The 27368-nt window shown below is 40.3% G+C and overlaps 1 protein-coding gene across 1 annotated transcript in view; it reads left to right on the top strand.

Annotated features, from left to right (window-relative positions):
- npas1 (neuronal PAS domain protein 1) overlaps positions 1-27368 on the top strand; it is a 402493-nt gene that overhangs the window by 13857 nt on the left and 361268 nt on the right. The window contains 2 exon segments of the mRNA XM_061878625.1: positions 7821-7871; positions 8956-9013. The gene's annotated coding sequence lies outside the window, so the exon portion shown is untranslated.

Raw genomic sequence — 27368 nt, 5'->3', positions numbered from 1 at the left:
GAAAGCGACGGCTCCAGGTGGCGGCAGTGGGACCGTTTCAGATGTAATTAGACACATTTACTCGGATAATTCTGGAAGATCCCCTATGTGCTTATTGTTCTAATAGTATTTTAGTGAGATTGTAAACACATACCTGAAAGTCTGATTGCTGCGGTGAACGCCAATGTCTTTGAGAGAAGGCGATGGAGGAGCCAAGATCACAGCTGCCTTTTTGAGCTGCAGGAAGAAGTCCCATAATCCACCGAAGTCTCCGGTAAGAGCCGACTTAATATCACAATTTTCCCATCCAAAAACTTGCTGGTTGACGTAGACAAAACATGTTCGCTTGACCGCTCTGTGTTAAAGCTTCACGACAAAGAAACACAGGCTGTGTCTCGGGTGCTAAAGCCAGCTGCAATCCACCGCTTTCCACCAACAGCATTGTTCTTTATAGTCTCCATTATTAATTGAACAAATTGCAAAAGATTCAGCAACACAGATGTCCAAATTACTGTGTAATTTTGCGATGAAAAGAGACGAATTTTAGCCGTGTGTGGTGCTGGGCTAATATGTCCACTACAACCCGAGACGTCACGAGCACGCGTCATCATTCCGCGACGTTTTCAACAAGAAACTCCGCGGGATATTTACAATTGTGATTTAGTAAACTAAAAAGGCCGTATTGGCATGTGTTGCAATGTTAATATTTCATCATTGATATATAAACTATCTGCGTGGTCGGTAGTAGTGGGTTTCAGTAGGCCTTTAATCTGCGCACATGTTTTCTCCCCTGGGAATTGTCCGGATTTTTACCTTTCTTTACCCTCCCGTTTCTAACATTTTTACTTTCTTGAAAATGTATTAATCTTCGGTACAGCATTGCTTCTTGTCCGTGAAGTACAAAACCCAAAACTAGAGATGTCCGATAATATGCTACTGCTGATATTATCGGCCGATAAATTTTTAAAAATGTGGTATCGGAAATTATCGGTATCAGTTTCAAAAAGTAAAATTTAGGACTATTTAAAACTCCGCTGTACAGCGTGGTACACGGACGTAGGGAGAAGTAAAGAGCGGCAATAAACCTTAAAGACACTGCCTTTGTGTGCTGGCCCAATCACATACCGTATTTTTCGGAGTATAAGTCGCACTTGCCGAAAATGCATAATAAAGAAGGAAAAAAAACTTAAGTCGCACTGGAGTATAAGTCACATTTTTTGGGGAAATGTATTTGATAAAACCCAACACCAAGAATAGACATTTGAAAGGCAATTCAAAATAAATAAAGAATAATGAACAGGCTGATATAAGTTTGTTATATGACTCATAACTAACCAACTGAGAAAGTGCTTTGTATGTTAACGTAACATATTATGGTAAGAGTCATTCAAATAACTATAACATATAGAACATGCTTTACGTTTACCAAACAATCTGTCACTCCTAATCGATAAATCCCATGAGATCTTATCCGTCTAGTCTCTTACGTGAATGAGATAAATAATATTTGATATTTTACGGTAATGTGTTAATAATTTCACACAAGTCCTTCCTGCGGCATATAGTCCGAAAAATACGGTAATACGGCTTTTCACACAAGTGAATGCAAGGCATACTTGGTCATCAGCCATACAGGTCACACAGAGGGTGCCCGTATAAACAACTTTAACACTGTTACGAATATGCGCCACACTGAACCCACAACAAACAAGAATGACAAACACATTTCGGGAGAACATCCGCACCGTAACACAACATAAACACAACAGAACAAATACCTACAACCCATTGCAGCACTAACTCTTCTGGGACGCTACAATATACACCCCCGTCCCCTTCAACCTCAACCCCACCCAACTCCGGACTTCCTTAGACTTAGAGAAAGTCAAAGTATAGTATTTCCCACAGTTGTAGTGGTTCTCAGGGAGAGCATGTCCCAAATTCCAAGCTGCTGTTTTGAGGCATGTTAAAAAAAATAATGCACTTTGTGACTTCAATAATAAATATGGCAGTGCCATTACATTGTTTAATGCATCCAGCGGGGCATCACAACAAAATTAGGCAGCATAATGTGTTAATTTCACGACTGTATATATTGGTATTGGTTGATGTCGGAATCGGTAATTAAGAGTTGGACAATATTGGAAAATCGGATATCGGCAGAAAAGCCATTATTGGACATTTCTACACAAAACCAGTGAAGTTGGCATGTAAATAAAAACAGAATACATTGATTTTCAAATTCTTTTCAACTTCTTTTCAATTGAATACACTGCAAAGACAAGATATTTAATGTTCAAACTGAAAAACTTATATTTTTTGCAAATCATTCACCTAGATTGTTCTTTTCCTCTTTGTTCCGGAGGACACGTCATCCACAGTTACCAAAAACAATTTAAAATGTGGACTCCTCAGAACACTTTTACACTTTGCATCAGTCCATCTTAGATGAGCTTTGGGTTAGGGTTAGGGTCTTGCGAAGCCGGCGGCGTTTCTGGGTGTTGTTGATAAATGGCTTTTGCTTTGCATAGTAGAATTTTAACTTGCACTTACAGATGGAGTGACCAACTGTAGTTACATTGGTTTTCTGAAGTGTTCCTGAGCCCACGTGGTGATATCCTTTACACACTGATTTCGGTTTTTGATGCAGTACCGCCTGAGGGATCCAAGGTCACAGGCATTCAATGTTACGTACAATGCTTTCTCCAGATTCTCTTAACCTATTAATGACATCACAGACCGTAGATGGTAAAATCCCTAAATTCCTTGCAATAGCTCGTCGAGAAATGTTCTTAAACTATTCGACAATTTGCTCACGCATTTGTTCATAAATTGGTGCCCCACGCCCCATCATTGTTTGTGAATGACTGAGCATTTCATGGAAGCATCCTTTATACCAAATCATGGCACCCACCTGTTCCCAATTAGCCTGTTCACCTGTGGAATGTACCAAATAAGTGTTTGATGAGCAGTCCTCAATTTTCTCAGTCTTTTTTGCCACTTTGCCAGCTTTTTTGAAACATGATGCAGGCATCAAATTCCAAATGAGCTAATATTTCCAAAATATACCAAAGTTTTTCAGTTCGAATGTTAATTATCTTCTGTACTGTCTATTCAATTGAGTATAAGTTAAAAGGTATTTGCAAATCCTTGTATTCCGTTTTTATTTACCATTTACACAACGTGCCAACTTCACTGGGTTTTTTTACGTGTCCCTTATTTTTCCATACTTTCCATGACATATTACTTATTTTCAATGCAGATGTTGACAGGAACTGTAATCTGCTCCCTCGTTAAGATGCTGGCATCATAAAACCTCTATTTTAAGTTAGTGTTTAAAATACCAGTATAATGGAAAAACAAGATGCCTCTATTTTGAAGCGATTATCCTCGATCAAAATAATCAGTCATACTCAATCAAACTTTATTTATAAAGCACTTTTCAAACACAAAGAAATGCAACACAGTGCTTTACAGACTTAAAAACAATACCACGATGAATGCATGACAGAGTACATCAGAGCCAGGCGAGTTAACACTATTACAATATAATATAAATCACAGATTCCTGAGCCATTTTATGAGATAATGAGCATTAACGGTCACATGGTCAGTGTCATGCAAGTGGGAATCACAGTTCCCTTCAACAACACTACTACTCATGGCATACTTTTTGAGAGAAAACAACAATTACTCTGGGAAAAATTATGATCCAAAACCCTATATTTTTCAGCATGAATATGAGGAGGATGAGCAACAAGTTGTTTAAGTTGTGTGCTAAACCATTAAGCTTTAGTGAAACACTAAGCATCATGTAGAGGTATTGCTAAGTTCTAAACAAGAAATACAAACTTAAGAACACAATAAAGCAAACACTGTTCAAAGTCTGCTCTCAATTTACCATGAATTGATTAAAGTGGACCCCGACTTAAACAAGTTGAAAAACTTATTCGGGTGTTACCATTTAGTGGTCAATTGTATGGAATATGTACTGTACTGTGCAATCTACTAATAAAAGTATCAATCAATCAATGACTGATGGGATGTTTAAATCTCCCCGTTTAGATGAAGAATTAATCATAACCCACTGAATCCACACGAAGGGGTAGAAAAACAAAAGTTGCTGCAACGCAAGCATCTTTTTGCGTCTTTGTCGCCATGTCTGGTCAAAGTTGACCATCTTCTCAGTTTATTACAACAGTCTTCGACAAACCCCGTTTCCATATCAGTTTTGAAATTGTGTTAAATGTAAATATAAAAGGAATACAATGATTTGCAAATCCTTTTCAACCCATATTCATTTGAATCCACTACAAAGACAAGATATTTGATGTTCAAACTCATAAACTTAATTTTTTTCTGTAAGTAATAATTAGTATTTCATGGCTGCAACACGTGCTAAAGTAGTTGGGAAAGGGCATGTTCACCACTGTGTTACATCACCTTTTTTTTTAACACTCAATAAACGTTTGGGAACTGAGGAAACTAATTGTTTAAGCTTTTGAAAGTGGAATTCTTTCCCATTCTTTTATGTAGAGCTTCAGTCGTTCAACAGTCCGGGGTCTCCGCTTTCGTATTTTAAGCTTCATAATGCGCCACACATTTTTGATGGGAGACAGATCTGGACTGCAGGCGGGCCAGGAAAGTACCTGCACTCTTTTACTACAAAGCCACGCTGTTGTAACACGTGGCTTGGCATTGTCTTGCTGAAATAAGCAGGGGTGTCCATGATAACGTTGCTTGGATGACAACATATGTTGCTCCAAAACCTGTATGGACCTTTCAGCATTAATGGTGCCTTCACAGATGTGTAAGTTACCCATGCCTTGGGCACTAATACACCCCCATACCATCACAGATGCTGGCTTTTGAACTTTGCACCTATAGCAATCCGAATGGTCATTTTCCTCTTTGTTCTGGTGGACACCACGTCCTCTGTTTCCAAATTAAATTTGAAATGTTGACTCGTCAGACCACAGAACACTTTTCCACTTTGCATCAGTCCATCTCAGATGAGCTTGGGCCCAGCGAAGCTGGTGATGTTTCAGGGTGTTGTTAAATGGGTTTGGCTTTGCATAGTAGAGTTTTAACTTGCACTTACAGATGTAGCGACCAACTGTAGTTACTGACAGTGGTTTTATGAAGTGTTCCTGAGCCCATTTGGTGATATCCTTTACACAATGTTGGTATTTGATGTAGTACCACCTGAGGGATCAAAGGTCCGTAATATCATGGCTTACGTGCAGTGATTTCTCCAGATTCTCTGAACCTTTTGATGATTTAACGGACCGTAGATGGTAAAATCCCTAAATTCCTTGCAATAGCTCGTTGAGAAATGTTGTTCTAAAACTGTTCGAAAATTTGCTTACAAAGTGGTGACACTCGCCCCATCCTTGTTTGTGAATTACTTAGCATTTCATGGAAGCTGCTTTTATACCCAATCATGGCACCCACCTGTTCCCAATTAGCCTGCACACCTGTGGGATTTTCCATATAAGTGTTTGATGAGCGTTCCTCAACTTTATCAGTATTTATTGCCACATTTCCCAACTTCTTTGTCACGTGTTGCTGGCATCAAACTCTAAAGTTAATGATTATTTGCAAAAAAAAAAAAAGTATCAGTTTGAACATCAAATATGTTGTCTTTGTAGCATATTCAACTGAATATGGGTTGAAAAGGATTTGCAAATTATTGTATTATGTTTATTTTACATCTAACACAATTTCTCAACTCATATGGAAACGGGGTTTGTACTATTCAGGTGAGAGATATGATCTAAATGTAACTTTCACCAGTTTAGAAGTCAGAAACCGGCCACCTGTAGCAGGACACGGGCCGGATAATACAGCAGCATAAGTTAGTTACCTCGCTGAAAGTAGGTCCTTAACATTAGCATTTAAAATGACAAGATCACTAATTCTTAATATTTATTACTCAGGTCACAAAATATTAATTCCATTGTCAACAGACTTATTTTCTGTGTATTTACGATTTAGAATGCATCAAAAAGTGTGTTCGTGTCTTACATAGGGATTTTGAATAATGAAAGGCACATCTCGTTCCCATTTTTGCATATTACCTTTTTTTTTCTTCCTGTCCATCCATTCAGGCAAATTAAATTGTTGATGTAGATGCCCATATTTTATGTAAAGATTTTCTTTACAAAAGAGAAGTTTGGGATACTTCATTTTTCCATCCATCCATTTTCTACCGCTTATTCCCTTTCGGGGTCGCGGGGGGCGCTGGCGCCTATCTCAGCTACAATCGGGCGGAAGGCAGGGTACACCCTGGACAAGTCGCCATCTCATCGCAGGGCCAACACAGATAGACAAGACAACATCCACACTCACATTCACACACTAGGGCCAATTTAGTGTTGCCAATCAACCTATCCCCAGGTGCATGTCTTTGGAAGTGGGAGGAAGCCGGAGTACCCGGAGGGAACCCACGCATTCACGGGGAGAACATGCAAACTCCACACAGAAAGATCCCGAGCCTGGATTTGAACCCAGGACTGCAGGAACTTCGTATTGTGAGGCAGACACACTAACCATTTTTGCATATTTCCAATTTGGCTGATATGAGCAGGGTGCTGAGGAGTTCCCCCCCATGACGTTTACTCATGCAGAATCTACGAAAATCGCTGAAGTATTTTGGAGTGCAATATTCCAAATGGCCGTCTGAAATTCGTGGATGTTTAGACAATATTTTGCGGATTGGAGAGATAATTGCATATGGTTTAATGACTTAAACAAGTTGAAAAACTTATTCGGGTGTTACCATTTAGTGGTCAATTGTACGGAATATGTACTGTACTGTGCAATCTACTAATAAAAGTTTCAATCAATCAATCAATCAAAGGCCAGGTGGCACACATTGTTGCAAATATTTACACCTTAAGACAAAACTGAATAGTTCCTCTACCCCAGTGGCTCTCAACCTTTTTTCAGTGATGTACCCCCTGTAAATATTTTCATCATTCAAGTACCCCCTAATCAGAGCAAAGCATTTTTGGTTGAAAAAAAAGAGATAAAGAAGTAAAATACAGCACTATGTCATTAGTTTCTGATTTATTAAATTGTATAACAGTGCAAAATATTGCTCATTTGTAGTGGTCTTTATTGAACTATTTGGAAAAAAAGATATAAAAATAACTAAAAAACTTGTTGAAAAATAAACAAGTGATTCAATTATAAATAAAGATTTCTACACATAGAAGTAATCATCAACTTAAAGTGCCCTCTTTGGGGATTGTAATAGAGATCCATCTGGATTCATGAACTTAATTCTAAACATTTCTTCCCAAAAAGAGAAATCTTTAACTTATTTATGGAACATGTCCACAAAAAATCTAGCTGTCAACACTGAATATTGCATTGTTGCATTTCTTTATGAACTTACATTCATATTTTGTCGAAGTATTATCAAATATATTTATAAAGGATTTTTGAATTGTTGCTATTTTTACAATATTTTAAAAAAATCTCACGTACCCCTTAGCTTACCTTCAAGTACCCCCATTTGAGAACCACTGGTTTAATGGATAAAATGAAACACAATTCAGCATATAAAGAGCATTTATTTTTCCATTTTACTAGTACTTCAACATTCTTGATTATTCACGTGCAAAAATATCTTTGCACATATGATTTAATAAAATGCACATTAAAAATACAATAAAACCACTCACCTTTTAATAAGCTTGAATAAAATGCATACATGGAATCATAGTTTGTGCTTTTCAAACATTTGATTAGCCAGTTTAAAAATAAGTTAAATGCTTTTTAATCGAGCAAAAGGGAATTTGTGTCCCCACCATTAATTCTTGTAATTTGTGCAGGTGATGCAACCACACAAATGCAAAGGGAGGATTCACTCTTACGCCCGGAAGGTGAGTCTCTTCACACAAAGTTGATTTTGTGATGCATGTTTTGTTTTTCTTTTATTATTGTCAACTTTTTGCTGTATTTTATTAAGTGGACAGCGGTCCATTACTGTGTTGCAATAAAGTCAGCACACTTTCACTTTCAACCTGTAGTATATCCATCCATTTTCTACCGCTTATTCCCTTTTGGGGTCGCGGGGGGCGCTGGCGCCTATCTCAGCTACAATCGGGCGGAAGGCGGGGTACACCCTGGACAAGTCGCCACCTCAACGCAGGGCCAACACAGATGGACAACTTTCACACTCACATTCACACACTAGGGCCAATTTAGTGTTGCCAATCAACCTATCCCCAGGTGCATGTCTTTGGAAGTGGGAGGAAGCCGGAGTACCCGGAGGGAACCCACGCATTCACGGGGAGAACATGCAAACTCCACACAGAAAGATCCCGAGCCTGGGTTTGAACCCAGGACTGCAGGAACTTCGTATTGTGAGGCAAACGCACTAACCCCTCTGCCACCGTGAAGCCCTGTAGTATAGTAGCACAAAAAAGCCAAAGCAAAACATACTATTAATCTGTTTAGATGTTTATTTGCTGACGTCTGTTACGTTTGTGAGACTTTTTTTGTTCACAAAGTTTCCAAATTCTGCAAGATTTATGATATTCAAATATTGTAGTTCAATATACAAGCAATGGCACAATACTGATGCCTTCAAAGCACGTTTATTTATTTGCAGAACTCTCATTATTTATATCACATTATCACCGCAGCCAAACACATTTCTTCTAAGTGTCAAGATAAGACTCAAGAAAAATGGTCCCCAGGAAGAGTCATTAAGGCTGACATTTCATATTTCAAACCCAACCAATAGCTCATCTTCAGGATTTTTAAATATGAAAATGTCAATTGACTTATATACTATATATGCCACGATGTAAAATTATGTCGCCCTTGCATATCCTCTTCCCTGCGTAATATCTAAGATTGGAGTATTTTCATGGCCAGCTTGAAGACTCACTTGCATGTCAGTATCACTTGTCTTTTTGCAGTCATTGTATAAGATGTACTCCCTTCTTTCGTACTTTGCAGACAGTCCCGACAGCTGCAGCAAACGGTCTGTCAGTTTTGATTGACACCGTCAGAGAAGGTATTGATTTATTTAGCAATATGTTTATTATTGTGGCTGTGGTCAAACTGCACTGCATCCTACATTTAATACTGTGCACCCCATTAGACTAATTAGCACAATGACATTTCACATGCTCAAAACATACCTTTACAACAATATTAACATTTTAAGCCCGCGTGCGTTTTTCTAATTAAAAATATGGACGCGTTGGCTCACTGCAGGCTCTGAATAAGCAGTGTGAACAAACATGGCTTTGTGCATTTCTGCTTGTCCAACATCAGTTTTTACGTATGATTTTTTTTTTCTCCCTGTTCACTACTTTTGTTTACTTCTCTCTTTGAAATGGATCTGTTTCGTGCTTTTTATATTATGCATGGGTTGCGACGCGTCTTCATGTCTCAAAATTGTATGTATGTGTTTAAAGCTCGCAGTTAGCACTTGGAGTAGATGTAAAGGTGTGAATGAAACAGCTCGTTAAGACAACTATCTCTTCTTTTGTTACATCGACACATGACACACCAGATCATACTTTTATTTTTGCTGGTCTCGTTTTAAAGCAACACACTAAACCAGGGGTGTCAAACTCAAATACAGAGTGGGCCAAAATTTAAAACTGAACAAAGCAGCGGGCCGAGGTTGAACAAATTAACCTTTTAATAGGGACCCAAACACGTTTTGCATTGAATATTGACCAAGCAAGGCTTATATAACTTTATAGTGACATACAAAATCCAGTTTCAAATACAAACAATTAAGAAATATCAACGGCATATCAAATAAAATAAAAACACAAATTTAATGCCTTTTTTCGGCGGCGGGTTTGAGTTGGGGCGGGGTTTGGTGGTAGCGGGGGTGTATATTGTAGCGTCCCGGAAGAGTTAGTGATGCAAAGGGTTCTGGGTATTTGTCCGGTTGTGTTGCGGTGTGGATGTTCTCCCAAAATGTGTGTGTCATTCTTGTTTGCTGTGGGTTCACAGTGTGGCGCATATTTGTATCAGTGTTAACCTTGTTTATACGGCCACCCTCAGTGTGACCTGTATGGCTGTTGACCAAGTGTGCCTTGCATACACGTGTGTGTGTATGAGCCGCATATATCATGTGAGTGGGCTGGCACGCTATTTTTATGGAAGAAAAGCGGACGTGGCGACATGTAGAGAACGCCAAAAGCAGTGCTTTTACGGCTCGCCCCCGATATTATTGTCCGGGTGGAAATCGGCAGAAATTCGGGAGGGGCACTGAACTTTGTGAGTCTCCCGGAAAAATTGGGAGGGTTGATGAGTATTAGTGGTGAATGCGGTGTTACAGTGGCGGGCCAGCTCTAATGTTAATTTGATATTGCCTCAAGGGCCAAATGAAATTACACGACGGGCCAAATTTGGCCTGCGGGCCAGAGTTTGTCTCCCATGCACTAAACAGTATATAAAGCTTCTTCGGTACATGTTGAATGGGGGGAGACAACAGTTAGACAATCTCTTTATTAGAGGACTATTACCGTGCTTTCCAGACATTAGGGTGCACCGGATTATAAGGCGCACTGCAGATGAATGGTGTATTTTTTTAATATATTTTTTCATATATATATATATATATACATATATAATAAAGAGAGAGGGAGCGCATTAAAGGAGTCATATTGTTTTTATTGATTTCTAAATTGAAAACACTTCCTTGTGGTCTACATAACATTTAATGGTGGTTCTTTGGTCAAAATGTTGCATGGATGGTTTTACACACCATCTTCAAGCCGCTTTCTGACAGTCGCTACAGGATGCGCTGTTATGTGGGCGGTATTATTTACGTGGCTCACCTTCGACAGCGTCTTCTCCCCGTCATCTTTGTTGCAGATAGATAGATAGATAGTACTTTACTGATTCCTTCAGGAGAGTTCCTTCAGGAAAATTAAAATTCCAGCAGCAGTTTACACAGTTGAGGTTTATTTAAAAAGTAAATAATGAGGGTATAAATGGAAACAAAATATAAATATATTACAATAAGAATAAAAATAAAAGGCAACAATGGAACTAAAAATATAACCGTAAAATAAGAATATGAAAAGAGAAACTAGGCAGTAGTGACCATGTTATGAAAAAGTATTGTAGCGGTGTAGCGTGCAAGGATGGGAGTGGAAGAAGTGTCAAAAGGTGAATCTGTTTTAATGACATTCAGACTTTACTCGATAACGGAGCAGCATCTCCTCACCCGGAAACACTTAAAGTGTCCCGTGAAAAAACGTCCGACCGGAACTCACTAATAACAGAAGTTCCTTGGGTGAATAAAGTAAACTCACTACACCGATATGTTTTAGCGCTTTCATGACGACTCTACTGACAGATACAAGTAACAACTTTATACTACTTTATATTACAAATGGCAACAGCGGAGGATGAACGTCCCATAACAAGAAGACAGAGAAAAAGAAGCATATCCACTACAAAGAGGGACGAGCGCAATTTTTCAGAATTTATGCAGATCCCAAATACAGATCAGCAGGTACCTTTGGAAAGAAAAGTTTCTTTTGCATAATATTGCGAAACAACGCCAAAAAATATACACACACCATAATATCAATCAATCAATGTTCATTTCAATTGCCTTAAATCACTAGTGTCTCAAAGGGCTGCACAAACCACTACGACATCCTCGGTAGAGCCCACATAAAGGCAAGGAAAACTCACACCCAGTGGGACGTCGGTGACTATGATGACTATGAGAACCTTGGAGAGGACCACATATGTGGGCAACCCCCCCTCCCCCCCACTAGGGGACCGAAAGCAATGGATGTCGAGCGGGTCTAACGTGATACTGTGAAAGTTCAATCCATAGCGGATCCAACACAGCAGCGAGAGTCCCGTCCACAGCACATCTAGCAGTGCGGCTTCATAGCTTACCAAAGTCGCGCTAAAACATTTTGATAGATTTTTGAGCGCAGTGTGTAATGTTGTATATTTTCAATGGAACATATAAAATGTTGTTTACTTCAGTCATATTGCCATCATAGTGCAGACTACATATCTCTTATGTTTGACTGCCTTCTACTGGTCACACTTATCACAACCAGAATTATTCCGCTCATTAGGCGCACCAGGTTAAAAGAGTCACTGTCGAGTTTTAAGGGGAAAAAAAGGAGATTAAGTGCGCCTTATAGTCTGGAAAATACGGTTCATTTTTCCCCTTTCCACCACCAAAGTATAGCTGACATCAAAGACAAGTGCAGTAAGGACAATTCTAACCCGAATTTCATGCGCTGCAATCCAAATGACTTTCGGTATAAACCACCCGTCTCGATTGCGGTTAAATTTTGATCCGAACGTGTGTGATCTGGTGAGAATATTACGAATGGCGTATTTACATGAAGCATTTTTAATCCAGTTTGTTTTTTAATCCGATCAAATGCGTCCATGTGCACATACACAAAGCTACTGAGGTGACGGCCGCTGAGCAAAGCACAATGCTGAGGTTGGTCGCCATCAGCCAATAGTGTGCCGTGTACGAGCTCACGTGGTCAAATTTGCTTTAGCTGGTGACATAGCGGCAAAATTAGAAAAATATAGAATCTACAATGCACTGAGACCATAATAGAGATGGCAACTGATAAGATTTTTCCGATTCTCATTCCATTTTAGTTTAGGCTTGACAATTTGATTTTACTAAATGGTTTGATTCTTTATCACATTTTTTTGGATAAAAAGAACAGCTAACAGGTGGATTGGCATCAACTGTTTAGTTTAAAAGAAACACAAATATACAAACCAAACAGTAAGATTTTAGAGGAGCCCTATTATGCAAAACCAACTTTTCCTACCTATTGGTACCTGTTGTGTGTTTGGAATCTGCATTATTCCCAAAATTTTGAAATCAAACTGTGGAGGCATTGTCCAGATATTTATTTTAAAAAATCTTGTCTTTCTTTATAGTACTTCCGCCAAATGAGCAGTTTGGAATTTGCAAAACCTGTAAAGTTTTTTTGCACCAATGACGTCACTGGATTATCCTTACATGGCGTAAATTTACCCAAAAATAACTTTGCATGGCTCACAATACGAAGTTCCTGCAGTCCTGGGTTCAAATCCAGGCTCGGGATCTTTCTGTGTGGAGTTTGCATGTTCTCCCCGTGAATGCGTGGGTTCCCTCCGGGTACTCCGGCTTCCTCCCACTTCCAAAGACATGCACCTGGGGATAGGTTGATTGGCTACACTAAAATTGGCCCTAGTGTGTGAATGTGAGTGTGAATGTTGTCTGTCTATCTGTGTTGGCCCTGCGATGAGGTGGCGATTTGTCCAGGGTGTACCCCGCCTTCTGCCCGATTATAGCTGAGATAGGCGCCAGCGCCCCCCGCGACCCCGAAAGGGACTAAGCGGTAGAAAATGGATGGATGGATAACTTTGCATGCGTCCACCATTGTAGTCCGGTGTAGTCAATACGCTCCTTCTTTTTTGTAATCCTCTTGTTTTGGGGCTTACTGGCTCGTACATGCACATGCATCTTGTGCTGTTTCCATTTCAAATACAAATTAGGCTATAGTTAAAACATATATCTGTTAGTAAACCCACTGTGGAAGTCCTAAAAATTACAACAAAGATGGCGGGGAAAGGCCACGAGACGGTCAGAAAGTGGCTTGACGATGGTCTGTAAAACAATTTGTGCAAAATGTAGACAAAAGAACCACCATTACATGTTATGTGCACTACAAGGAAGAGTTTTAAATCTCAAAACAAAAACATCTTATGATCCCTTTTAAGAGGCCCACAGCTTTAAAAAGTGTCTTTATAGGGTTTTGTCATTTAAATATTTGGACTGACTACTCAAAACTAGCAACAACTCTGTAACCATCAATTCTAAACATTAACTGCCGGTGTTTTTTTGCAGAAAAATAAAGTATATGCAATTTTTCTGACTACCTTAATTCCGGTCGGTGTCTCTGATGTGGAGAACAGCTCCCAGACCGGGAGGAGGTGTGCAACCACTGAGCCAATTGGACATGCTCTCGTCATGTTATGCATGAGAAGCATTCATTTCATGTTTACAGTTAATAACTGTTGTTACAATGAGGCGCTGGCATGACAGACAGACCTGCAGTATTAAAGGTCTACTGAAATTAGATTTTCTTATTCAAACGGGAATAGCAGGTCCATTCTATGTGTCATACTTGATCATTTTGCGATCTTGCCATATTTTTGCTGAAAGGATTTAGTAGAGAACATCGATGATAAAGTTCGCAACTTTTGGTCGCTAATAGAAAAGCCTTGCCTGTACCGGAAGTATGTGCGCGTGACGTCGCGGGTTGCAGGGTTCCACACATATTCACATTGTTTATAATTGGAGCCACCAGCAGTAAGAGCAATTCGGACCAAGAAAGCGACAATTTCCCCATTAATTTGAGCGAGGATGAAAGATTTGTGAATTAGGATATTGATAGTGAAGGACTAGAAAAAATATAAAAAGCGACTGTTCTGGGTGGCGGCAGTGTGAGCGTTTTCAGATGTGATAAAACACATTTACTAGGATAATTCTGAAAAATCCCTTATCAGCTTGTTTTAATAGTGTTTTAGTGAGATTTTAAAGATTGTAAAGACATACCTGGAGGTCGGTTGGCTGCGGTGAACACGCAGTGTCTCAGAGGAGCCAAGCTCACAGCTGCCTTTTAAACAGCTACTGCAGGATGACGAATAATCCAGATGTCTCTGGTAAGATATATATCACAATTTCCCCATCCAAAAACATGCTGGTTGACGTAGAGAAAACATGTTCGCTTGACCGCTCCGCTTCACAACAAACAAACACCGGCTGTGTCTCGGTGCTAAAAACAGTTGCAATCCACCGCTTTCCACCAACAGCATTGTTCTTTATAGTCTCCATTATTAAATGAACAAATTGCAAAAGATTCAGCAACACAGATGTCCAAAATACTGTAATTATGCGGTTAAAGCAGACGACTTTTAGCGGAGAGTGGTGCAGCGCTAATATTTCCTGACAGTCCGTCAATCAATCAATGTTTATTTATATAGCCCCAAATCACAAATGTCTCAAAGGACTGCACAAATCATTACGACTACAACATCCTCGGAAGAACCCACAAAAGGGCAAGGAAAACTCACACCCAGTGGGCAGGGAGAATTCACATCCAGTGGGACGCCAGTGACAATGCTGACTATGAGAAACCTTGGAGAGGACCTCAGATGTGGGCAACCCCCCCCCCCAACACAGCCGCGAGAGTTCAGTTCAAGCGGATCCAAAGTCTGTGACGTTTTGAACAAGAAACTCGCGGTAAATTTAAAATTGCAATTTAGTAAACTAAAAAGGCCGTATTGGCATGTGTTGCAATGTTAATATTTCATCATTGATATATAAACTATCAGACTGTGTGGTCGGTAGTAGTGGCTTTCAGTAGGCCTTTAAGAGCAGACATGGTCATATTGCTGCTGGTGGAGATTCACTTCCGGCTCGCAAGGGGATCGAAATGTCATCCATTCAAAGTTGTCACATGTTTTGTGGGCTAATGTTTCTGGTAGTATTTCCTCCCTTTGATGAAACATCCACTTAGCAGTAGTATAACAGTACCGGTATACCTTTCTCGTGAATAACTCCCCAGCGTTTATGGCGCCGTGCACGGTGATGTCATGCCCGCCCATAGGAATCGATAAGGTAACAAAACGGTCAAATGATTCTCAACAGGAACTGGATTTCCCTTCCCAACCCTAGTAATATGTGAACCACCAGGCAAGGAGAATTCTGTATTATTTATTCAACATCTTAGGGTTCATTGAACTTAAATTGTCTTTTGTACGAACTCGTCGTGTTTGGAGGAAGAAGAATACTGAGTTGCATCCCAAGAACACCATACCTACTGTGAAGCATGGGGGTGGAAACATCATGTTTTGGGGCTGTTTTTCTGCTAAGGGGACAGGACGATTGATCCGTGTTAAGGAAACAATGAATGGGGCCATGTATCGTGAGATTTTGAGCCAAAACCTCCTTCCATCAGTGAGAGCTTTGAATGGTTGACCAAATACTTATTTTCCACCATAATTTACAAATACATTTCTTTTAAAATTCCTACAATGTGAATTCCTGGATTTTTTTTTCACATTCTGTCTCTCACAGTTGAAGTGTACCTATGGTGAAAATTACAGACCTCTGTCATCATTTTAAGTGGGAGAACTTGCACAATCGGTGGCTCACTAAATGCTTTTTTGCCCCACTGTATATCGTATATCGCGATATGGCCTAAAAATATTGCAATATTAAAAAAAAAAAAAAGGCAATATCGCCCAGCCTTTAATGCAAGCTATATTTCCTTCCACTCATTATTAGAAAAGTTTGATTTCTTCATTTGCAAGGGCTTTCTGAAGTCATGAATAAGATGACATCAGCCTTATTTTAATGCAGGGGTTTTAACTAGGACACTTGTTGAAACACTTTATTTTGCTTGTCTTATATGTAGAAGAATCAAATGTTTATTAATGTTAGCTTTATCAGCAGATAACTCACACTGTTCTTATGCAGTAAATGGCAACCAAGGTAATCAAAAAGTTAACCAAAAAACAAGATTCGTCTACAGAATCTCCTCTCTGGTCAACAAAGGCACCTTGAAGATTCTAGCGGGAACTCTCATTCAACCCTTTTTCGATTACGCTTGCACCTCCAAAACCCTCAAATCTAGACTCCAAACATCCCAGAATAAGCTAGTCTGGTTACTTTTAGACCTCTACCCCAGATCACACCTCACTCCAACCCACTTCTCCAAAGTGGGCTGGCTCAGGGTGGAGGACAGAGTAAAACAACTTGCAATGAGCCTAGTCTATAAAATCCGCTACACCTCCCTGATACTGAAGTACATGTCAAACTACTTCCTTAACGTAAATGACTGCCATAACCACAACACCAGGGGGAGCTCCAGAAAACACGTTAAACCCAGATTCTGATCTAACAAAGGTCTTAACTCATTCTCTTACTATGTCACGTCAATGTGGAATGCACTCCCAACAGGTGTAAAAGTGTATCTTTATATTCCTTTAAAACCACTCTAAAACAACATCTCCAGGCAACTTCAACCCTTTACTAATACCCTCCTCCATTCACATCCCATCTCCCCGGATTATAAATAACCTAATGTAAATAATCAAATGTACTCCTAATGTATTTACTTGCTCTTATGCTATCTGAACTCACTATGTTCTCTGCTGGCTGTACATATCCTGCTAAGTAAGACCTACACTGTTTCAATGTCCATTTCTCTGTTGATGACTGAAGTGCTGATATCAACCAAAGCTCCTCATCCCAACCCCTGGATTGTAAATAATGTAAATAATTCAATGTATATACTATGATGATTAACTTGTGTGATGACTGTATTATGTTGATAGTATATATTTGTACCATGAATTGATTAACGTGGACCCAGACTTAAAAGTTGAAAAATTATTCGTGTGTTACCATTTAGTGGTCATTTGTACGGAATATCAATCAATCAATGTTTATTTATATAGCCCTAAATCACAAATGTCTCAAAGGACTGCACAAACCACTACGACATCCTCGGAAGAACCCACATAAGGGCAAGGAAAACTCACACCCAGTGGGACGCCAGTGACAATAATGACAGGGCAGTGGTTCTCAAATAGGGGTACGCGTACCCCTGGGGGTACTTGAAGGTATGCCAAGGGGTACTTGAGATTTTTTTTTAATATTCTAAAAATAGCAACAATTTAAAATTCCTTTATAAATATATTTATTGAATAATAATTCCAAAAAAATATTAATGTAAGTTCATAAACTGTGAAAAGAAATGCAACAATGAAATATTTAGTTTTGATAGCTAGTTTTTTTTGTGGATATGTTCCATAAATATTGACGTTAAAGATTTTTTTTTTTGTGAAGAAATGTTTAGAATCAAGTTCATGAATCCAGATGGATCTCTATTACAATCCCCAAAGAGGGCACTTTAAGTTGATGATTACTTCTATGTGTAGAAATCTTTGATTATAATTGAATCACTTGTTTATTTTTCAACGAGTTTTTAGTTTATTTTTAAATCTTTTTTTCCAAATAGTTCAAGAAAGACCACTACAAATGAGCAATAAAATCAGAAACTAATGACATAGTGCTGTATTTTACTTCTTTATCTCCTTTTTCCAACCAAAAATGCTTTGCTCTGATTAGGGAGTACTTGAATTAAAAAATTATTCACAGGGGGTGCATCACTGCAAAAAGGTTGAGAACCACTGCTCTAGGGGACCGAAAGCAATGGATGTCGAGCGGGTCTAACATGATACTGTGAAAGTTCAATCCATAGTGGCTCCAACACAGCCGCGAGAGTTCAGTTCAAAACGATTCCAAAACAGCAGCGAGAGTTTCGTCCACAGGAAACCATCCTAAGCGTTGTCTGATCAGCATCGTAGAGATGTTCCCAACCGATATACAGAAATATGTACTGAACTGTGCAATCTACTAACACTAATACTTACTGTAACGTATTATTTTCGGGTCTCCCCATGTCTAGCATTAAAAGATTACAGTTGGTACAAAATGTGGCTGCTAGACTTTTGACAAGACAAGAAAGTTTGATCACATTACGCCTGTACTGGCTCACCTGCACTGGCTTCCTGTGCACTTAAGATGTGACTTTAAGGTTTTACTACTTACGTATAAAATATTACACGGTCTAGCTGTGAACGGGACTCTCGCTGCTGTGTTGGATCCATTATGGATTGAACTTTCACAGTATCATGTTAGACCCACTCGACATCCATTGCTTTCGTCCTCTACAAGGTTCTCAGTCATTGTCACCAACGTCCCACTGGCCTACCGAGGATGTTGTTGTGGTTTGTGCAGCCCTTTGAGACACTAGTGCAGGGGTGCCCATTACGTCGATCGCGAGCTACCAGTCGACCGCGGGGGGGGTGTCAGTCGATCTCCAGCCAGGCTTTAAAAAAAAAAATAGACCTAAAAATTAGTGATCATCAATCTTCACCAAGACGTCACTTAAATGACATTCACGGTACCGGAGGGTCTTGTGAGATGACGCTGGCTGCTGCAAGATCATTATTATGAAAATATGACAGAGAGGAAGGCGAGAAACACTTTTTATTTCAACAGACTTTCGCGCCGTCCCTTCCGTCAAAACTCTAAAGGCCGACTGCACATTTCCTATCTTCACAATAAAAGCCCTGCTTCATGCTGCCTGCGCTAACTAAATACAGAGTCTCGGAAAACTGGCGTGCACAAGCGATCCCTCAGAAAGCTGGCGTGCACATCACTTGTGCACGCCAGCTTTCCGAGACTCTTATTTTGTTAGCGCAGGCAGCATGAAGCAGGGCTTTTATTGTGAAGATAGGAAATGTGCAGTCGGCCTTTAGAGTTTTGACGGAAGGGACGGCGCGAAAGTCTGTTGAAATAAAGTGTTTCTCGCCTTCCTCTCTGTCATTTTTTCATAATAATGAACAGGCAGCAGCCAGCGTCATCTCACAAGACCCTCGGGTGCCGTGAATGTCAATCAAGCAAGCTACGGAATTTGCCGCCAATGTTTTTCTTGTAAAGTGTATGGAAGCTGGATGAATTAGATGCCAAAAACCAACCACTTTCATGTGGTATTGTACAGAAAGGACAACTTTTTTTCTCCTCCATTTGAAAATGTGGGCGTTATCATCATTACTGTCTGATTCCAATCAATGCAAGTCATCAGAATCAGGTAATACACCAACTTATATTCTTGTCTTTGTGAAAGAAAGACATCTATATGTGTTACACATGCTTGTATTATCATTAAACACATTTAACTTGTTTACAAAATGTCTCTTTCATAAATAAATAAATATAAATGATATATATAAATGAGGTAGATCCCCTCGAGTTGGTCAATTGAAAAGTAGCTCGCCTGCAGAAAAAGTGTGGGCACCCCTGCACTAGTGATTTAGGGCTATATAAGTAAACATTGATTGATTGATGGATAATAAAAGTATTAATAAAGTGAAGTATTTTGCTGTGCACTGTGAGCTCTAATATTCTGGTTCAAGGGATGAAATTTACAAAGAGCTGGAAAAAAAAATTCAAATATTACACTATTTTTGTTGTTTTTTTTGTTCTGGTTTACCTAATTGTCTGGAATCTTATTTCTCCGTTTTCCACTCACGGGTGTGTTCCGACGGGACGGGGCGACGGAGGAAGAGGACGTGTGTGTGTGTGTGTGTGTGTGACGGAATCTCCTCGCACTTGTTTCGACCGTCCACTCTCCTTCATTCTTTCGCTCCGGCTGCTCATCAGCATTTGAAAGGCAACTTTGACAGTGAGAAAGAAAAGTGAGGTGGGAGGGAAGGAGGGATGGAGCTTGGTTGGCTGTGAGGGGAGAAAGGGGGGGGGGTAAACGAAAAGCATGAGGCAGGCGGAGAGCGCCAGGAAGATACTGAGGAGAGGGGCTGAACAAGCATGCCTTTTATATGTAGTGGCTGAGAGAGAGAGAGAGAGAGAGAGCAGCTGAAGGCAGAGACAACTGGTGTGTGCACAGCTTTCCCAGGAGGAAATGCAAAGAAAGAAGCTTCAGCGAGGAGAGAGGGAAGGAGGGTAGCACGCCGGCTTGATAGAGAGAGAGAGAGAGAGGAGAGAAGGAGGCTGGAAGAGATTCTCACACTGGCTGTGTCCTAATCCGAGTCCATCTCCTGGAGGCAGCGGAGCAAGAGTGTTAGTGAAGTGAGTCTAAGAGGCGAGGAGAGGTACATCAGCTAGCACACACACACACACACACACACACACACACACACACACACTAGGAGTCCACGATGTGTCCAGCTTTGCTTCTGTGAAAGTAAAAGAGAGAGGCAAGGGGAGACTGACTGCCCCGGTCCCAAGCCCATTCGGCTGCACTCTCACACACACACACACACACACACACACAAACATAGTGTTTGTGTTTCGGATTGAAGTGGAGAAGGTTGGCAGTGCATTGGGGTGGGGTGGGGGGGCCACCTAGGACAAGACAGGACAGGGCAGAGCTGGGGTACCAGGGAGGAGGAGGAGAAGAAGAAGGAGGAGAGACAAAGTGGATCAGATCAGAAGCAGCACATCCAATGCTGGAAATGCCCATCAGGTGAGTGGATTCTTAACTACACATTAATGCTTGCACACTTATTTTACATGCATCTCTGGGGCGTTTTTGGCAGAAACGTGCACACAAAGGTTACCCCATTCAATCTGAATTCGTCTAACTTTTTGTCGCAAGTCCCGTCTTTTCAGCCGCATAGCGCACACAAGTAGCCTCATCATTTTCTACATGCCACTTGTAATAACTTGTTGCTTTTGAAAGTTGTCCTAGATACTTAGGTTTTTTATTTTTTTTTTTTAGATGAAGTTACCGCGTATGTTCGAGACTCGACCGTAATGCCTCGTCACTTTGTAGATGCACGCCCGCACTCCCGCACGTCTGTGTGTTTTTGTGTAGGAGTCGGAGAGAGCGAGGCAGTGGGTCTCTTTCTACCTGCAGAGACGGAATTGGTCACAGTTTAGCGGCTCGGTAACATTGTGGAGCCTTCAGGCAGTTTGCAGCAGGTGGTCCAAGTTGGCACCAGGACTGTGACAAACAGAAGTCAACCGCGTCAAACCATCGCCGGCTTGTCATTTGCAGCTTTTTTTTCCAGGCTGAGTTTTCCTTCTCACTATAGAATAGAATAGAAAGTACTTTATTGATCCCTGGGGGAAATTCAGCACCACAGTTCGTTCAAAATAAACAATTTTATTGCGGTATAGCTCGGTTGGTAGAGTGGCCGTGCCAGCAACTTGAGGGTTGCAGGTTCGATTCCTGCTTCCGCCATCCTAGTCACTGCCGTTGTGTCCTTGGGCAAGACACTTTACCCACCTGCTCCTGGTTTAAATGTAACTTAGATATTGGGTTTCACTATGTAAAGCGCTTTGAGTCACTAGAAAAAAGCGCTGTATAAATATAATTCACTTCACTAAACAATAATAATAATAAATAATATATGGCCCTAGTGTGTGAATGTGAGTGTGAATGTTGTCTGTCTATCTGTGTTGGCCCTGCGATGAGGTGGCGACTTGTCCAGGGTGTACCCCGCCTTCTGCCCGATTGTAGCTGAGATAGGCGCCAGCGCCCCCCGCGACCCCGAAAGGGAATAAGCGGTAGAAAATGGATGGATGGATATGACACATATATATGAATATTATAAATATATTCTACATTTAAGTGCAGTCAAGAAGGAACATATGCATTATAGTCTGATGGCTGTCTGTATGAAGGACCTCCTGTGTAGTTCCGTGTTACATTTTGGGAGTCTGAGCCTTCCACTAAACGTGCGCATTCTCTCCGCAAGGTCCGAGTGTAGCGGGTGGGAGGTGTTGTCCATAATGGCTAAGAGTTTTGCTAGACTTCTCCTCTCTATGTGAGGTGGACCAATTTGACATTTTTTTGTACGCATGGATCTTGCAAGGTTATTTCCCGCACGATTCCCAAGATTGTTTGCGTGTAACTTTTCGCCCTGAAAGTATATTTAATATCTGTCTGACTGCTGTTTAAAAAGGGAGTTTTCGTCATTTTATATTTCTTAGCAGGAATTTTGTGAACATTTGCATGAATTTGCGTCGTTCCAAGTGACAAAATGCAAGCGGTGTACACGGATGAAGCTGCTGATCCAACTCATTCAAGTTGTCTGTGTCTGATAGCAGTAGAATCATTTGCCCACAGACACCTGCGTGAATAGCAGCTGTCAGAGGTAAATACACATATCAACCACCAAACCACTACCTGCTCTAGACTGAATACTGAATATGTTCTCTCTGCAATTTTACATCCGAAAAAAAAGGAGGAATATTTCTTCCACTGCTGTTGGCGCCGGGAGCACCAATAAAAATGGGATTGCGCCCCTGACTAGAAACAGACCCGCGTCATCACATTTCGTGCATGGGCCCGCTGAGCCCTCTGAGCCTCTCCATCCGCTTCAGCCCCGACATGTGCAAGTATGGACGCCTCGCCCGTGACCCACCTTTAGGCCTTTTTTATTAGACCCCGGCTTCTTCCTTTGGCTTTGCACTCAAGACGCATCGGGGGGGGGGAAGGTGACGCTGCCCTGAATTGCCTTGACCGTAGAAGGAAATGTAACATGTTTCAAAGGCAGGATGAGTAGAAATCTCATTTTACTGCATCAGCACCTTTTGTGTGTGTTTTTTGATGATGCTGTGAGCTTTGCATCCTCTTTGCCGCCACTATGGCAAAACCTTTTCGAAGCATAAATAATCACTACGCGGCATGCATTTTGAGGAAACAAACATGTTTTGCAGCAATAACTTTGAATACGCGCGCACTCGGACCTTCAAAGTCTATCACGGTTGATATGCATTTTGTTCCTATAAGGGCAGTGTTTTTCAACCTTTTTTGAGCCAAGGCACATTTTTTGCGTTGAAAAGCAGAAATCATCAACTCAGTTAACAGTTAAGTCATTGTTACATTTGTTGGATATGATTGTAGCTGAGATTTGGCACCGGCGACCCCAAAGTGAATAAGCGGTAGAAAATGGATGGACTTAAAAGCATAACCATGCAAGCATCAATATAGCTCTTGTCTCAAAGTAGGTGTACTGTCACATCATGCCATGACTTATTTGGAGTTTTTTGCAGTTTTCCTGTGTGTAGTGTTTTAGCGCTCCTATTTTGGTGACTTTTTTCTTTTTGTTTTGGTATTTTCCTGTCGCAGCTTCATGTCTTCCTTTGAGCGATATTTCCCGCATCTACTTTGTATTCGCAATCAAGAATATTTCAGTTGTTTTTATCCGTCTCTGTGGGGACATTGTTGATAGTCGTGTCATGTTCGGATTTACATTATGGACGCTGTCTTTGCTCCACAGTAAGTTTTTGCTGTTGTCCAGCATTCTGTTTTTGTTTACTTTGCAGCCAGTTCAGTTTTAGTTTCGTTCTGCATAACCTTCCCTAAGCTGCAAAGCCTTTTTCTTAAGGGCGCTCACCTTTTTTGTTTATTTTTAGTTTAAGCAAAAGACGCCTTTTTACCTGCATTTACAAAGCAATTAGCTACCGCCTGCTACCTACTGATATGGAAGAGTATTACACGGCTCTAGACAGCACCAACACTCAAAAACAACACATAATTTGGAGACTATAATTATTGGTTTGCAAAAACTGTTTTTATCATAAATGTGTGAAATTAGATAATCTCCCACGGCACAGTGGTTGAAAAACACTGCTATAGGGATCAATTATATCTGAAATAATCATATGTTCTCACTGTTGAATTGCACAGGCAATGTTTTAAGTCAAATACTGCCACGCAAGTGTAAAAAGGAGCGTAACCACTGATAAGACCATGGTTATGCACGACAAACAGAAGGAGGGTTTGAGTGGCCTCGCATATGCCACTTTCTCCTTTACCTGCATGGGCAATGTTGAAGTAGCATACTGGCGTGCAAGTGTAAAAAGAAGCTAGCCACAATTGTCATAAGGCCGTGCATAGGGGAAGGATGCAAGTCACCTTGTACACGCTGTTCTCTCTAAGGTACGCGCCTGCACAATTTCGCACTGCTGGTGTGTCCTCCGCGCATAAAATAAAATCCAACTTAAACTAAAAACCAAACGCATAATTTATTCTGTACCATTTTTGCAATCTAACTCTGATTGTGACAACAAGCGGCCACAGCCGATAAAACAGAGGCGAGCACTGTTTGTCAATTATTGTAACGTCTAACTAGACATTTGGAGGAGGAGGAGAAAGAGGTGGTCTGCATCAGCAATCACTTTATTGGGCAAAACTGATCATTGTCGGACATAACACCAGCTGCAAAACTACTATTCTGCAAAACTGGTCTCTTTTTGCCGTATTCAGACCAAAGCAAGGTATCTGTGTGTCAACAGCAGCTATTCTCGTTCTCTTTTATGTGTGTCAACACACACATACACACTAGACCAGTGATTCTCAACCTTTTTTCAGTGACGTACCCCCTGTGAACATTTTTTTGATTCAAGTACCCCCTAATCAGAGCAAAGCATTTTTGGTTGGAAAAAGAGATAAGTAAGTAAAATACAGCACTATGTCATCAGTTTTTCTGATCATTTTGGTCATATATTATTCAACATTTGGAAACAATACTTAATTTCAGCTAAAATAACACAATAGGACCAGTGTAAAATGTATTTATTTAAATATTCATAGAATGCAGGTCTTGTTTTGAATTTAGTTCTTGCGATGCGCTGCAATGATAAATTACTGATTTAAGTGCTTTCAAGAGAACTTCAACGATGCGTTGTGTTTTATACTTTATATTTTAGTCCAGTGGTTCTCAACCTTTTTTCAGTGATGTACCCCATGTGAACATTATTTTTGATTCAAGTACCCCCTAATCAGAGCAAAGCATTTTTGGTTGAAAAAAAGAGATAAAGAACGGCGTGGCGCAGTGGTAGAGTGGCCGTGTGCAACCCGAGGGTCCCTGGTTGAATCCCCACCTAGTACCAACCTCGTCACGTCCGTTGTGTCTTGAGCAAGGCACTTCACCCTTGCTCCTGATGGGTTCTGGTTAGCGCTTTGCATGGCAGCTCCCTCCATCAGTGTGTGAATGTGTGTGTGAATGTGGAAGTAGTGTCAAAGCGCTTTGAGTACCTTGAAGGTAGAAAAGCGCTATACAAGTACAACCCATTTATTTATTTATCATTTAAGTAAAATACAGCACTATGTCATCAGTTTCTGAATTATTAAATTGTATAACAGTGCAAAATTTGCTCATTTGTAGTGGTTTTTTTCTTGAACTATTTGGAAAAAGAAGATATAAAAATAACTAAAAACTTGTTGAAAAATAAACAAGTGATTCAATTATAAATAAAGATTTCTACACAGAAGTAAACTTAAAGTGCCCTCTTTGGGGATTGTAATAGAGATCCATCTGGATTCATGCACTTAATTCTAAACATTTCTTGACAAAAAGACATCTTTAAAGGCCTACTGAAATGAGATGTTCTTATTTAAACGGGGATAGCAGGTCCATTCTATGTGTCATACTTGATCATTTTGCGATATTGCCATATTTTTGCTGAAATGATTTAGTATAGAACATCTGCGATAAAGTTCGCAACTTTTGGTGGCTAATAAAGCCTTGCCTTTACCGGAAGTAGCAGACGATGTGCGCGTGACGTCACGGGTTGTGGAGCTCTTCAAATCCTCACATTGTTTATAATCATAGCCACAAGCAGCAAGAGCTATTCGGACCGAAAAAGCGACGAAAAAATATTTGTGGATGAGGAAAGTTAGTGAGGCACTAAAAAAAAATAAAATAAAAAGGCGACGGCTACAGGCGGTGGCAGTGTGAGCGTTTCAGATGTAATTACATGTTTACTAGGATAATTTTGGAAGATCCCTTATCTGCTTATTGTTTTAAGTGTTTTAGTGAGATTGTAAAGTCATGCTTGAAAGTCGGATGGCTGCGGTGAACGCCAGTGTCTCTCAGAGAAGCCAATGGAGGAGCCAAGATCACAGCTGCGTTTTTGAGCTGCAGGAGGAAGTCGCGTAATCCACTGAAGTCTCCGGTAAGAGCTGACTTAATATCACAATTTTCCCATCCAAAACCTTGCTGGTTGACGTAGAGAAACATGTTCGCTTGACCGCTTTGTGTTAAAGCTTCACAACAAAGAAACACTGGCTGTGTTTCGGTGCTAAAGGCAGCTGCAATCCACCGCTTTCCGCCAACAGCATTCTTCTTTATAGTCTCCATTATTAATTGAACAAATTGCAAAAGATTCAGCTACACAGATGTCCAAATTACTGTGCGATGAAAAGAGACGACTTTTAGCCGTAAGTGGTGCTGGGCTAATATGTCCGCTACAACCGGTGATGTCACAAACACGCATCATCATTCTGCGACGTTTTCAACAAGAAACTACGCGGGAAATTTTAAAATTGCAATTTAGTAAACTAAAGCGGCCGTATTGGCATGTGTTGCAATGTTAATATTTCATCATTGATATATAAACTATCAGACTGTGTGGTCGCTAGTAGTGGGTTTCAGTAGGCCTTTAACATCAATATTTAAGGAACATGGCCACAAAAAATCTAGCTGTCAACACTGAATATTGCATTGTTGCATTTTTTTTCTCAGTTTATGACCTTACATTCATATTTTGTTGAAGTATTATTCAATAAATATATTTATAAAGGATTTTTAAATTGTTGCTATTTTTAGAATATTTTAAAAAAATCTCACGTACCACTTGGCATACCTTCAAGTACCCCCAGGGGTACGCGTACCCCCATTTGAGAACCACCGCACTAGACTGCCATTAATGCGTTCATGGCTACACAAATAGTTAAAAAAAACCCCACAAACTGTAACTGCCAGTGGTTACAATATAATGCAATTCACATGCAGCCAATCAATGT

The sequence above is a fragment of the Nerophis ophidion genome, linkage group LG18 (assembly GCF_033978795.1).
Source record: "Nerophis ophidion isolate RoL-2023_Sa linkage group LG18, RoL_Noph_v1.0, whole genome shotgun sequence".
Taxonomy (NCBI): Eukaryota; Metazoa; Chordata; class Actinopteri; order Syngnathiformes; family Syngnathidae; genus Nerophis; species Nerophis ophidion.
The sequence above is the reverse complement of the archived record's forward strand: the minus strand, read 5'-3'. Positions and strand labels throughout refer to the sequence as shown.